Genomic DNA, 13,181 nt, shown 5'->3' with positions numbered 1-13,181 from the left:
AGCATGCGGAATCTTCTTGGACCAGGGAGATCAAACCCATATCCCCTGCATTGGCGGACACATTCTTATCCACTGTACCAATAGGGACGTCTCAACTCTAATACTACATTAGTTTAAAAAAAAAAAGAAAGAAAAAGTAGTAGACATATAAAAAACATATATAGAATACTTTGAGTCCTATCTCGATAAAATAACTGTATTCAACAATAATATGAGGGCATCTCTCCTGGTGCAATGCTAAAGAATCCACCCGCGAATGCGGAAGATATGGGTTCTGCTCCAGGATAATGCCACATGCCTCGGGGCAACTAAGACCAAGTGACACAACTAAGGCCTGTGCTGTAACGCCCAAGAGCCCAAAATACTAGGCCCACGTGCTGAAACTACTGAAGCCCAAGCATCATACAGCCCATGCTCTGCAACAAGACACCACAATGAGAATCCCATGCACCACGAGTAGAGAACAGCCCCCAATGCTGGCAACTAGAGAAAAGACCAAGCAGCAACAGAGACCCAGAACACCCAAATAAATAATTTTTCTAAAAAAAAGTGATTTTATCTGCAGTTAATTTTAGTTCCATAGTTATTAACAAAAACCAAAGTCTATTTGTTAATGCCATAATAAAACAATGAACCAAGGTTAGTAAAGTTGGGGACTTCCCTGGCAGTCCCATGGTTAAGACCTTGCACTTCCATTTCAGGAGTTTCAGGTTCAACCCATACTCAGGGAACTAAGATTCTGCAAGCTGCACCATGTGACAAAGAAGACAAAAAAAATTAGAAAATTTGGATTTCATAGTGAAAAATAGATGATGGAATGAAAAGCCCCCTAGCCCTGAGTTCTCTTTCTGAACTTTCCATTCCATTCTCAAACACCAAGATTTTCAAGGAGGTCCTTAAATGTACTATAAATAGTCAGGACTGATTTCCCCTTACTGGCCTCTTTTCCAGATTTTATCACTTATTGTGAGTATTAATACCTGATGTCCATGTGCAGCTTATTTATTCTGGTTGACAGAGAGCAGACAGCACATCCAGATGGGCCCTAAGCAAACTTGCTGCCCAACAGCACTGAGACCACGTCTCCAACCCGTGGGTGAGAAGCCCGGCCCAGGACGGTGCCCAGGGTATCCTCCTCACAAGGTCCAGGTCACTAGGTCATGGGCAAACGGGATCTAAGTGGAGATGACAGGCCCTCAGAGAAGGCCCCTGGTGAATGTGCATGTACAGGAGACAGACAGGGTACTCCAGAGTCAGACATGATCAGCAAGTCCAGAGATGGGCATTTCAGGAAGGACAGACTGAGAATCAACTCAGAATATGCCACCTGAGAAAGAGCCATTCCTGACTCTTTTTCTCCCCTCTTCCATGTTTTTTCTCAGACATCCTGCAGAGATGGATACTGAAAGTTGAACACATGCTGTTTAATACCTACAATCAACAACCCCCCTACCTGAGCCCCAACTACACATGAAGGGAAGCCCTCCATGAGGAACAGACAGTCCTCTGTGCCCCCTGTCTCAGGAGGGACTCAGGACAGTCAATTCCAGCACAGAGACCAACACAGGAGCTTTCCCACACTTTCCCTCGGATCACACTCCCCTCCTGGTGAGGCCTCACATACCCAGCAGCAGGGGGCACCTCCGCTGACCCCACGATCCCCTTCAGGTCACACAGCAGGCCCTGGTCCATCCCCACTCAGAGCAGAGTGGCCTCCTCATCCCTGGGGCTGTTCTCAGTCTCAGAAGTGGAGCCTAAGAGCCTTGGTTCTCAATGTAGAATCCAGATCAGATTTGCTGCACTGTGAACATACCTGGGACTAGGACCCACACAGGTATCTGAGGACGTCTGATAGGGCAGGGGGTACCATACATGGTTTTGCAAAATGCTTCACGGATCTCATAGGAAACATGGGTTGAACACCATTAAAGGTGGCAAACCCCGTCCACCTCCTACTTTCTTCTTTTCCAGCCTTACTGAGATAGAACTAATGAAATGGATATGTGTATACTTATCAGGCATGATGTGACCATTTAACAGATGTATACACTGTGAAATATTATCACAATCCAGTCATCAACACATCCATGAACTCCCAGTTTCGATGTTTGTATGGTTAGAACACTTCAGATTTACTCTACTGAAAAATTTAAAGTATGTAGTAACACAGAAGAATTTACTGCAGTTAGAATGTGGCACATAGCTCCCCAGAACTTACTCATTTTACAACTCAAAGTTCATACATGAGCATCTTCCCATCTATAGAATGCTTTGGGTAGAATACTCATTTTCACTATCTCGATTCTTCCAATCCACGAACATGGTATACTGCTCCACCTATTTGTGTCATCTTTCTTTCACTAGTGTTTTATAGTTTTGTACACACAAGTCTTTTTGTTTCTTTAGGTGAATTTATTCATAAGTACTTTATTCTTTTCATTGCAATGGTGAATGTGATTCTTTTCTTAGTTTCTCTTTTTTCATTGTTAGTATATAGGAATGCAAGAGATTTCTGAGTATTAATTTTATATCCTGCAACTTTACTATATTCATTGATTAGCTCTAGTAATTTTCTGGTGGTATCTTTAGAGTTTTCTATGTAGAGGATCGTGTCATCTGCAAACAGTAAGAATTTTACTTCTTTTCCAATCTTGATTCATTTCTTTTTCTTTTCTGACTGCTAGGACTTCCAAAACTATGTTGAATAGTTGAGGTGATTGTGGGCACCCTTGTCTTCATCCTAAAGAAGTTAGTTAGAGGAAATAGCATGCACAACTTTTGTGTGGTTTCTTTGAAAGACATATATTTTTAAGTCTAATACACTCTGATGTCTTGAGAAAGCCCTTGCCTACACAGTTCATGACTTTTCTTCAATACGGACTCTTATTGCATAATACTTCAACTCAAGGTAGAACTTATTTCACTCCAATTGCATCTGTAAAGCATTGCTGTAGTATCATCCCCAAACTTCGCTGTTTCAGAAAATTCCTTCCTACAAACACATTTGTGTGGCTTGTCTCCAGGATATATATTCCTACATACCTAAAGAGTGAGTAGTAATTGTAAAAACTGCCATAGCCTTTGCATTTCTAAGTATAAGTATTTGATAAATCCTGAGTTTAAGGCAGCACCTAAAAGCCTTGCCACATTACGTACACTTGTAAAGATTTTCCTAGTATGGATCATCTGATGATTGGTGAAATATGAGCCCCGAGTGAAGGATTTACACATTCATTATCACTTGTAAGCTTGTCCTTCAGAATGACTTCTTTGGCTAAGTGGATAAGTCACGTCAGTCGTGTCCAACTCTGTGTGACCCCATAGACGGCAGCCCTCTAGGCTCCCCCATCCTTGGATTCTCCAGGCAAGAACACTGGAGTGGGTTGCCATTTCCTTCTCCAATGCATGAAATTGAAAAGTGAAAGGGAAGTCACTCAGTCGTGTCTGACTCTTCGCAATCCCATAGACTGTAGCCTACCAGGCTCCTCCGTCCATGGGATTTGCCAGGCAAGAGTACTGGAGTGGGGGCCATAGCCGCCTCGAATGACTTCTTTCAGTTCAGTTCAGTTCAGTTCAGCCGCTCAGTTGTGTCCGACTCTGCCACCCCACGAATCGCAGCACACCAGGCTTCCCTGTCCATCACCAACTCCCGGAGTTCACCCAGACTCACGTCCATCGAGTCAGTGATGCCATCCAGCCCTCTAATCCTCTGTCGTCCCCTTCTCCTCCTGCCTCCACTCCCTCCCAGCATCAGAGTCTTTTCCAATGAGTCAACTCTTCGCGTGAGGTGGCCAGAGTACTGGAGTTTCAGCTTTAGCATCATTCCTTCCAAAGAAATCCCAGGGCTGATCTCCTTCAGAATGGACTGGTTGGCTCTCCTTGCAGTCCAAGGGACTCTCAAGAGTCTTCTCCAACACCACACTTCAATTGAGACTGTTGTCTATAAGCTCTCTATAAGACTGTTGTCAAGACACACTCATTACATCAACATAGCTTCTAGTATCAGGGTATGAGTTTTCTCATGAAGGCTAAATGGAAACACCTGACAAAAGCCTCACCACAATGAATACATTTGTAAGGTCTCTTGCGTATGGATCACCTGATGTCTTTTTAGGCCTGAATGCTACCTGATGCATTTGCCCCACTTATTACATTTCCTTTCTCTGGATTATGAATTCCCTGATGATATGACTAATGAGACTTGTATTGAAGCACTGGCCACATATATTACATTTACATCCTTTCTCTCATGTACAGGTTACCCTTGAGATTTACTGCACTCTAAATGTATGGCTTCTTTCCAATATGATTTTTTTCATGATTTGTAAGGTTTTAATGTCTTCTAAAACATTTGCCACAATCACTACATGGGTAAGATCTCAGAATTCATTACATGACGGTTAGTTAGTTCTGAACTCAAAATCCAAAGCTTTGTCACACCCACTGTATTTGTGCAGTTTTCCTACAGTTTGACTTTTCTGAAGGTCAAAAGGATTATATACTTTACTGCATTTATTACATCTGTAAGGTTTCACTCCAGTATGGATTCACTGATGATCTGCAAAACGATTCCTGTGACTGAAGGCTTTGACATATAAATTACATTTATGTCGTTTTCCCTAATGGTCAGTTACAGATGAATGTGCAATGAAAGCTCTGCCATACTAATTATATTTGTATGATTTCTCTCTAGTTCTTGTAGTTCTACAAGCCAGAAATCCGACTAAAGGCTTTGTCACACACATTACATTTGTAAGGTTTCTCTCCAGTATGAATTCTCTGAATACTTCCAAGGTTTCCATTTTGAGTAAAGCACTGGCCACAAATATCTCATTTATATGGTTTCTCTCCAGTATTAATTCTCCAATGAACTACAACATTTGCACTTTGACTAAAGGTTTGCCACATATATCACATTTATATGGTTTCTCTCCAGTAGATAGACAAATTGCCTGATGAACTATGGATGGAGGTTCGTGACATGTACAGGAGACAGGAATCAAGACTATCCCCCAAAAAAAGAAATGCAAAAAAGCAAAATGGCTATCTGAGGAGGCCTTACAAATAGCTGTGAAAAGAAGGGAAGCAAAAAGGAAGGGAGAAAAGGAAACATACACGCATTTGAATGCAGAGTTCCAAAGAATAGCAAGGAGAGATAAGAAAGCCTTCGTTAGCAATCAATACAAAGAAACAGAGGAAATGAATAGAATGGGAAGGACTAGTGATCTCTTTAAGAAAATTAAAGATACCAAGGGAAGATGTCATGCAAAAATGGGCTCAATAAAGGACAGAAATGGTAGGGACCAAACAGAAGCAGAGATATTAAAGAAGAGATGGCAAGAATACACAGAAGAAGTGTACAAAAAAGATCTTCATGACCCAGATAATCACGATGGTGTGATCACACACCTAGAGCCAGACATCCTGGAATGTGAAATCAAGTGGGCCTTAGGAAGCATCACTATGAACAAAGCTAGTGGAGGTGATGGAATTCCAGTTGAGCTATTTCAAATCCTGAAAGATGACACTGTGAAAGTGCTGCACTCAATATGCCAGCAAATTTGGAATACTCAGCAATAGCCACAAGACTGGAAAAGGTCAGTTTTCATTCCAGTCCCAAAGAATGCTTAAACTACCGCAGAATTGCACTCATCTCACACACTAGTAAAGTAATGCTCAAAATTCTCCAAGCCACCCTTCAGAAATATGTGAACCATGAACTTCCAGAAGTTCAAGCTGGATTTAGAAAAAGGCAGAGGAACGAGAGATAAGATTGCAAACCTCCACTGGATCATCGAAAAAGCAAGAGAGTTCCAGAAAAACATCTATTTCTGCATTATTGACTATGCCAAAGCTTTGACTGTGTGGATCACAATAAACTGTGGAAAATTCCGAAAGAGATAGGAATATGAGACCACCTGACCTGCCTCTTGAGAAACCTGTATGCAGGTCAGGAAGCAACAGTTAGAACTGGACATGGAACAACAGACTGGTGCCAAATAGGAAAAGGAGTATGTCAAGGCTGTATATTGTCACCCTGCTTATTTAACTTATATGCAGAGTACATAGTGAGAAACGCTGGGCTGGAAGAAGCAAAAGCTGGAATCAAGATTGCTGGGAGAAATATCAATAACCTCAGATATGCAGATAACACCACCCTTATGGCAGAAAGTGAAGAAGAATTAAAGAGCCTCTTGATGAAAATGAAAGACAAGACTCAAAAAGTTGGCTTAAAGCTCGACATTCAGAAAACTAAGATCATGGCATCTGGTTCCATCACTTCATGGCAAATAGATGGGGAACCAGTGGAAACAGTGGCTGACTTTATTTTTCTCTGCTCCAAAATCACTGCAGATGCTGATTACAGCCATGAAATTAAAACTCGCTTACTCCTTGGAAGGAAAGTTATGACCAACCTAGACAGAATATTAAAAAGCAGAGACATTACTTTGCCAACAAAGGTCCATCTAGTCAATGCTACGGTTTTTTCAGTGGTCATGTATGGATGTGAGAGTTGGACTATAAAGAAAGCTGAGCACTGAAGAATTGATGCTTTTGAACTGTGGTGTTGGAGAAGACTCTTGAGAGTCCCTTGGACTGCAAGGATATCCAACCAGTACATCCTAAAGCAGATCAGTCCTGGGTGTTCATTGGATGGACTGATGTTGAAGCTGAAACTCCAATACTTTGGCCACCTGATGTGAAGAGCTAACTCATTTGAAAATACCCTGATGTTGGGAAAGATTGAGGGCAGGAGGAGAATGGGACAAGAGAGGATGAGATGGCTGGATGGCATCACCGACTCGATGGACATGGGTTTGGGTGGACTCCGGGAGTTGGTGATGAACAGGGAGGCCTGGCGTGCTGCGGTTCATGGGGTCACAAAGAGTCAGACACGACTAAGCAACTGAACTGAACTGAACTCCAGCATGAATTCTCTGATGAACTGTAAGGTGTGCATTTTGACTAAAGGCTTTGCCACATATATCACATTTATATGGTTTCACTCCAGGATGAACTCCCAGATGAATTCCAAGGTGTGCATTTTGAGTCAAGCACCGGCCACACACATCACATTCATATGGTTTCTCTCCAGTATGAATTCTCCAATGAACCATAATATAAAACCTGTAACAGAAGGCTTTGCCACATAAATTACATTTATGCGATTTCTTTCCTGTATGAACTCCTTGATGGTTGCTTAGAGCTGAACGTGCATTGAAATCTTGGTCACACTCATCACATTTGTAAGTTTTCTCTCTAGTATGAATTCTCTGAAGAATTCCAAGGTTCTCATTTTGAGTACAGCACCGGCCACAAACATCACATTTATACGGTTCCTCTTCAGTATGAATTCTCCGATGAACTGTAAAATAAGATCTGTAACTAAAGGCTTTGCCACATGCATTTAAAAAGTTTCTCTCCTGTATGTCTTAACTGCTTGATGGTCAGTTAAGACTAAACGTGCACTAAAGGTTTACCACCCTCATTACATTTCTATGGTTTCTCTCCATTACGTACGTGTTGGTGAAATATAAGGCCCCAACACCAACTAAAGACTTTGCCACATTCTTACATTTATAACACTTCTTTCCAGTATGAATTCTCTGATGAATTCCAAGGTGTGAATATTGATTAAAGCATTAAAGATGGAAAGAACAATACTTCACAAATTCATTCACTCTCTACATCCTTCTGAATGCATAAGGAATAGTACAATATGAAAATATCTATTACTTTTAAAGAACTACTAAACCAAGACCATAGGGGTAGAAAATAGGAAATTGGATATTTCAAAAGGTTGAAATCAACTTTATAAATACTTAAGCTCTGGAAAAACTCCTTGTGTATCATGTAGTGGGCAGATCACCTGAAGAAAGGACAAGTTTAAATTCCTAATGCCAATCATGAGGCTTTTCTTGTCTGAGTCAACAGGGCTTTGAGCTCAGTCACTAAAAACGGGCTACCAAGAGGCATACAGAGAAAATGTAGAGACCCACCCCCAGGGCAGATCCCAAACTTCAGAGGCAAGTTATCCTTAACCACAGAGAGCATGTTTCTGAGGGTCTCTTTCATCACATCCGTGTACAAGGCCCTCTGAACAGGGTTCAGGCATTCCCATGCCTCAGGAGTGAATTTGATGGCCACATCCTTGAAGGTCAACTGTCCCTGATATGAAAATACATTTCACCAATAAGCGCTGAGCAGAGTTTTTATTTTCCCACAAAAGGAGAAGAAGAAAAAGAGGTAAGGATCATTTCAGTAGAAATAATATTCTGATAATTCAATGGAAAGCTATTTGGAGCCAATTCTTAGTCTCTAATTTCTTACATTAAATATTGTTTCCAAAATAAATAATGAATCAAAATGAGTAAAGTTGGGACTTTCCTGGTGGTCCAGTGCTTAAGAGCCTGCATTTCTGCTGCAGGGGTTTTAGGTTCAATTCCTTCTCAGGAAGATCCTGCAAGACGCAACTTGCAACCAAGAAGAAATGAAAAAAAATATTAGTAAACTTGATTTCATGGTTTAAATAGACAATGGAAAGACTAGAAAAAATGAAAAGAATTTTAAAAAGGAAAAAAAAAAAAGAAACTGAAAAAGAATAAAAAAAGATAAAACAGACAATGATATGAAACATCATCTAGTCCTGAGATCTCTTTCTGAACGTTCCATTCCATTCCCAAACACTTAAGTTTTCAAGGAGATGCTCATTTAATTTTAAATGTACTGTAATAAGTCAGAACTGATTCCCACTCATTGGCATCTTTTGCAGATTTTACCGTGTACTGTACATGTTAATACCTGAGGTCCACATACAGCTTCTTTACCATGGTTGACTGAGATCAGACAGTGCATGCAGATGGGCCCTAAACAGTCCCTATTGCCCAACAGCACCGAGACCCCGTGTCCTACCCATGGATGGGAAGCCGTTCCCAGGACGGTGCCCAGGGGAGCCTCCTAACAAGGTCCAGGTCACCAGGTCATGGGGAGACAGGATCTAAGTGGAAACGACAGGCCCTGAGGGAAGGCCCCAGGTAAGTGTGTGTGTACAGTAGTCAGACAGGACACTTCAGAGTCAGACACGATAAGCCAGTCTTGAGAAGGGCATTTCAGGAAGGCAGTGTGAGAATCCACTGAGAATATGACCCTACCTGTGAAAGAGCCATGCCTGACTCCTGCTTTTTCCTCTTCTGGGCTTCTTCGTCCATGAGTCTTCACAGTTCTATCATGAAAGTGGAAAACATGCTGTTTAGTGCTTAGGATCAACACACCCCCTTCCTGAGCCCCAACCACACACACAGGGAAGCCCTCACCATGGGAATACACAGTCCCCTGTGGCCACTGTCTCAGGAGGGACTCAGGATCGTCAACTCCTGCACAGAGTCCAACATAGGACTTTCCCACACTGTCCCTCAGATCACACTCCGCTCCTGGTGAGGCATCATGCACACAGCAGGAGGGGGCACCTCCGCTCACCCCACGATGCCCTTCAGGTCACACAGCAGGCCCTGGTCCAGCTCCACTCGGAGCAGAGCGCCCTTCTCTCCCCCAGGGCCTGATCTCAGTCTCAGAAGTGGAGGCTAAGAGCCCTGGTGCTCAATGCAGGATCCAGATCAGAATCATCTGCGGTTCTGTGCACATTCCTGGGGCGAGGCCCCACAAGAGAACCTAGGAGTCTTTCTGATGAGGGAAGGGTACAAAACATGCCTGGACCCCCAACACATACCTTTCAGTAACAGCATTGCAGGGGGATTCTTTACCAGCTGGGCTACATTGCTCAAAACAGGTTCCAAATCTGGAAGAGCATTATGTAAGGCCTCAGTCTGTTTATTTGTAGCTAGGCCTAGAACCTCAGTGTTTTGTACTGCAGCGTCTATTAAATCTTTTATCTCAGTTATAGAGTTAATCTGGTTTTCAGTTTTGTTAGTATCATTTGGTCATAAGGGTGGCTTCCTTGTCCCTCAAGAATCAGAGAGGAGCCTAATTTAACTAGTAAGTCCCTTGAGTTAAAAGAGAGGTGACAGGCACAAAAATCGATATAGAAACCACTGACCATTGTTGGAGCACTAAGGGGGTTCCTGGAAAGTGGGCCTGTGTTGGTACTGATGTTCCAATTATGTGTTTTTTATGGTTGTTAAAATTTCCAGCCCTTCGAGTTAAGACAGAAAGGACTTCACTGGTGTCCAAGGAATTCCATCTCGGCCCCCGCTTCAGTGACCCCCCGAGCTTCAGCACTAGTTATATACACGGTGCTGTAGGCAGAGCCACTTGTGACCTCAGGGCCCCACAGTGTTGGGAAACCATCCAAGGCCAAGGGGCCCCGTGGATCTCAGGGGTCTGGGGCATTCCCTCCTCCAGTTCCCTAGGTGTCTATAAAAGGGCGAATCTGCCACAGTCTCTCCTCCAGTGCTCTTCTGTCCACACAGGGCACCCTGGGTTGGTCTGGGTACCTGTGGGCCTTGTGGTCCATCATGGCCAGCTTGGCCTGCAAAGACTGACCTCCCCTCTGGTGGTCTCTGAGTGGACAAAGCTACAACCATCATTTCAGCCCTTTGTGTATTTCTCTGGGAGTGTTCAGCCTTTTCCACCATGTCCCTATTATCAAAAACTGAATAAGCCACTTGGAGCAAATCGCTCAGAGGGGTCTGAGGACTAGCAGTTGCTTTTTGAATCTCGCTCCTGATGCCTGTGGCAGGGTGGGCTATGAAACGCATAGCCAAAAGGGCCTGTCCCTTGAGGGAGAAGGTATCCACAGTCCTATATATATATATATATATATATATATATATATATATGTATATGCTCTGTTTTTGTTGCTGTGTGGGCTTTTCTCAGCATGGGCTTCTCACTGCAGTGGCTTCTCTTGTTTCAGAGCGCAGGCTTAGGGCCTGGGCTTCAGTAGTTTCAGCTCCCGGGCTTAATTGCTCCATGACACATGGGATCTCCCTGGATCAGGGATAGAGCTCATGTGTCCTGCATTGGCACGTGGATTCTTTCCCAGTGAGCCACCAGAAAAGCCCCTGCTATATTTTTTAAAGCTTCTACCAACCTCTCTTGAAATGCTTTCCGATTTTCATCTCACCCTTGTTGTACTACCTGCACGTTTTCATAATGGACAGGTTTCACTGTAAGTGTTTTCATAACCTCTGTTAACGAATCATGTAGCCGCGGACCTGCCTCAGGGACAGCGGCAGTGCCCCCCACCCCCCGCGTGGCCCTGTTGGGCTCCAGCTGCCACTGGGTCAGCACGGACCCTAGCTGCCTGTGGGAGGGTAAAGTCTGCAAATTTTCCTTTGGATGAGATCAAAAGATCTCATTAACTGGGTAAACTCCATCCTGGAAATTTTCCTTTGGATGAGATCAAAAGATCTCATTAACTGGGTAAACTCCATCCTGGAAAGTTCAGGGTTCTCAGAAAAATGTATCAATTTATCTTCTGCTGACTGATGGACAAGGAGAAAGGCAGGGAAAGATGGACATGGAGAAAGGCGCTTCTCACAGAGGCAGAGCCATGGGGCAATTGGTCTGTAACTTACACGCTGCTGGTGCTGTCTGGGCTGAGATTTGGCCCTTGGTCAACTCGGGGTACAGAGAAGGAGCTCCTGAATATAGTGGGCAGTCTCCTCACCCTTGGGTGCCCTTGACTCTGGGCTAGTGGCCTTGGCTGCAGCCCCGGCTGAGACAGTCCTTGCCATTCCCATCCCTCGAGCAGTAGTTAGGTATCCAGAAGTTGCGTTCCTGTGTCACACTTCACTGTGCAGTTGAATCAGGACTTGTGCTTACAGCTTTAGATGTTATCCCTTCCGAGTAGTCTCTCAGCCAGGTGTGAATGGCTGAGAAACTGTCCCAAAGGAATAGTACAGAGTGTGTGTCCAGTGGCATTGACAGGGAGCTTTCAGGAACTGGTCTGGCTGCAAATTGGAAGTAAAGGGTCAGGGGAGGGGGGTAAATCCTGGAAGCTGATTCCCTTCAGTATCCTTGTGCAGGATGTTGAGAATACCTCATAAGAGGCATTTATCCAGGGTGGACACAGTCCTTAAATGATGTGATTTTTTTTCTCTAGAACATATAATCTCCTGGTTATAGATTATGGGCATCTGATCTGCATCCAAAGACAGCTTACACTGCTGAGCTTCAGACCCAAACCTAGAATATCTTCCTAACAACTCAATTAAACTTTACAATAATATGACAAAAGTGCTATTTAAAAAGTGAGTTTTAGACAGTAAATACTGATCTCAGCAAAACTACAATTTAATATCTATTAAAACATAATTCCTTTCTTCTTAAATTACCCTCATTTGTCCCAAACGTTTGTCCCAAGCTAAGATTAATTTGTTTGTAAAATGAGTCTGGTAAATTGATAACATAGGCTTGTAAAATTGGTCCAGGAAAGTGAGTGTCTTGATCACTAAAAATTGCACAAAGTATACCCCAAGTGAAAAACATATTTCAAAAATACTTATTTATTTAATTTTGGCTGTGCTGGGTCTGCGTTGCTGCTCAGACTTTCTCTATTTGCAGCAAGAAGGGGCTACTGTTTGCTGAGGTGCACTGGCTTCTCACTGCGCTGGCTTCTCTTTTGCAGAACACGGGCTCTAGGGCACGTGGGCTTCAGTAGTCGTGGCTTCCAGGCTTTACAGCACAGGCTCGGTAGTTGTGTTGCATGGGCTTAGTTGTTCCACAGCATGTGGGATCTTCCCAGATCAGGGATTGAACCCACGTCTCCTGCATTGGTAAGGGGATTCTTTACTGCTGAGCCTCCGGGAAAGCCATGAGTTAATTTTCTTGCTGACAAACTTTACAACAAATATATTTACTGACTTTGAGTAAACCTGAGTACCATAAAAACGTCATACTTAATAGTGATGTGTCTAAATGACATGTCTTTATTAAATAACAAGCAAACAACAAACTTTAATGCCAGATGTTAATTTAATACTAAATGTTTCTTGGGTCATATGAATCCGAAATCCATTTAGCTTAGTTTCTATTATATTTAGAAATGTTTAATTTGTAAGCACTTTTTAAAAAGAGAGTTAAATAGAGCTCACCTACATATTAACCTGAGCAATACATATATCCCAATAGAGATCTCATAGTTTCATTTTAAAACTTAGTCACAAAACAGGCATTGCAATGCAAAACTTACCTGCTTAGAGATATTTGAGGACTTCCCT

The sequence above is a fragment of the Bubalus bubalis genome, chromosome 18 (genome assembly GCF_019923935.1).
Source record: "Bubalus bubalis isolate 160015118507 breed Murrah chromosome 18, NDDB_SH_1, whole genome shotgun sequence".
Classification (NCBI taxonomy): Eukaryota; Metazoa; Chordata; class Mammalia; order Artiodactyla; family Bovidae; genus Bubalus; species Bubalus bubalis.
Note: the sequence above shows the minus strand (reverse complement) of the source record.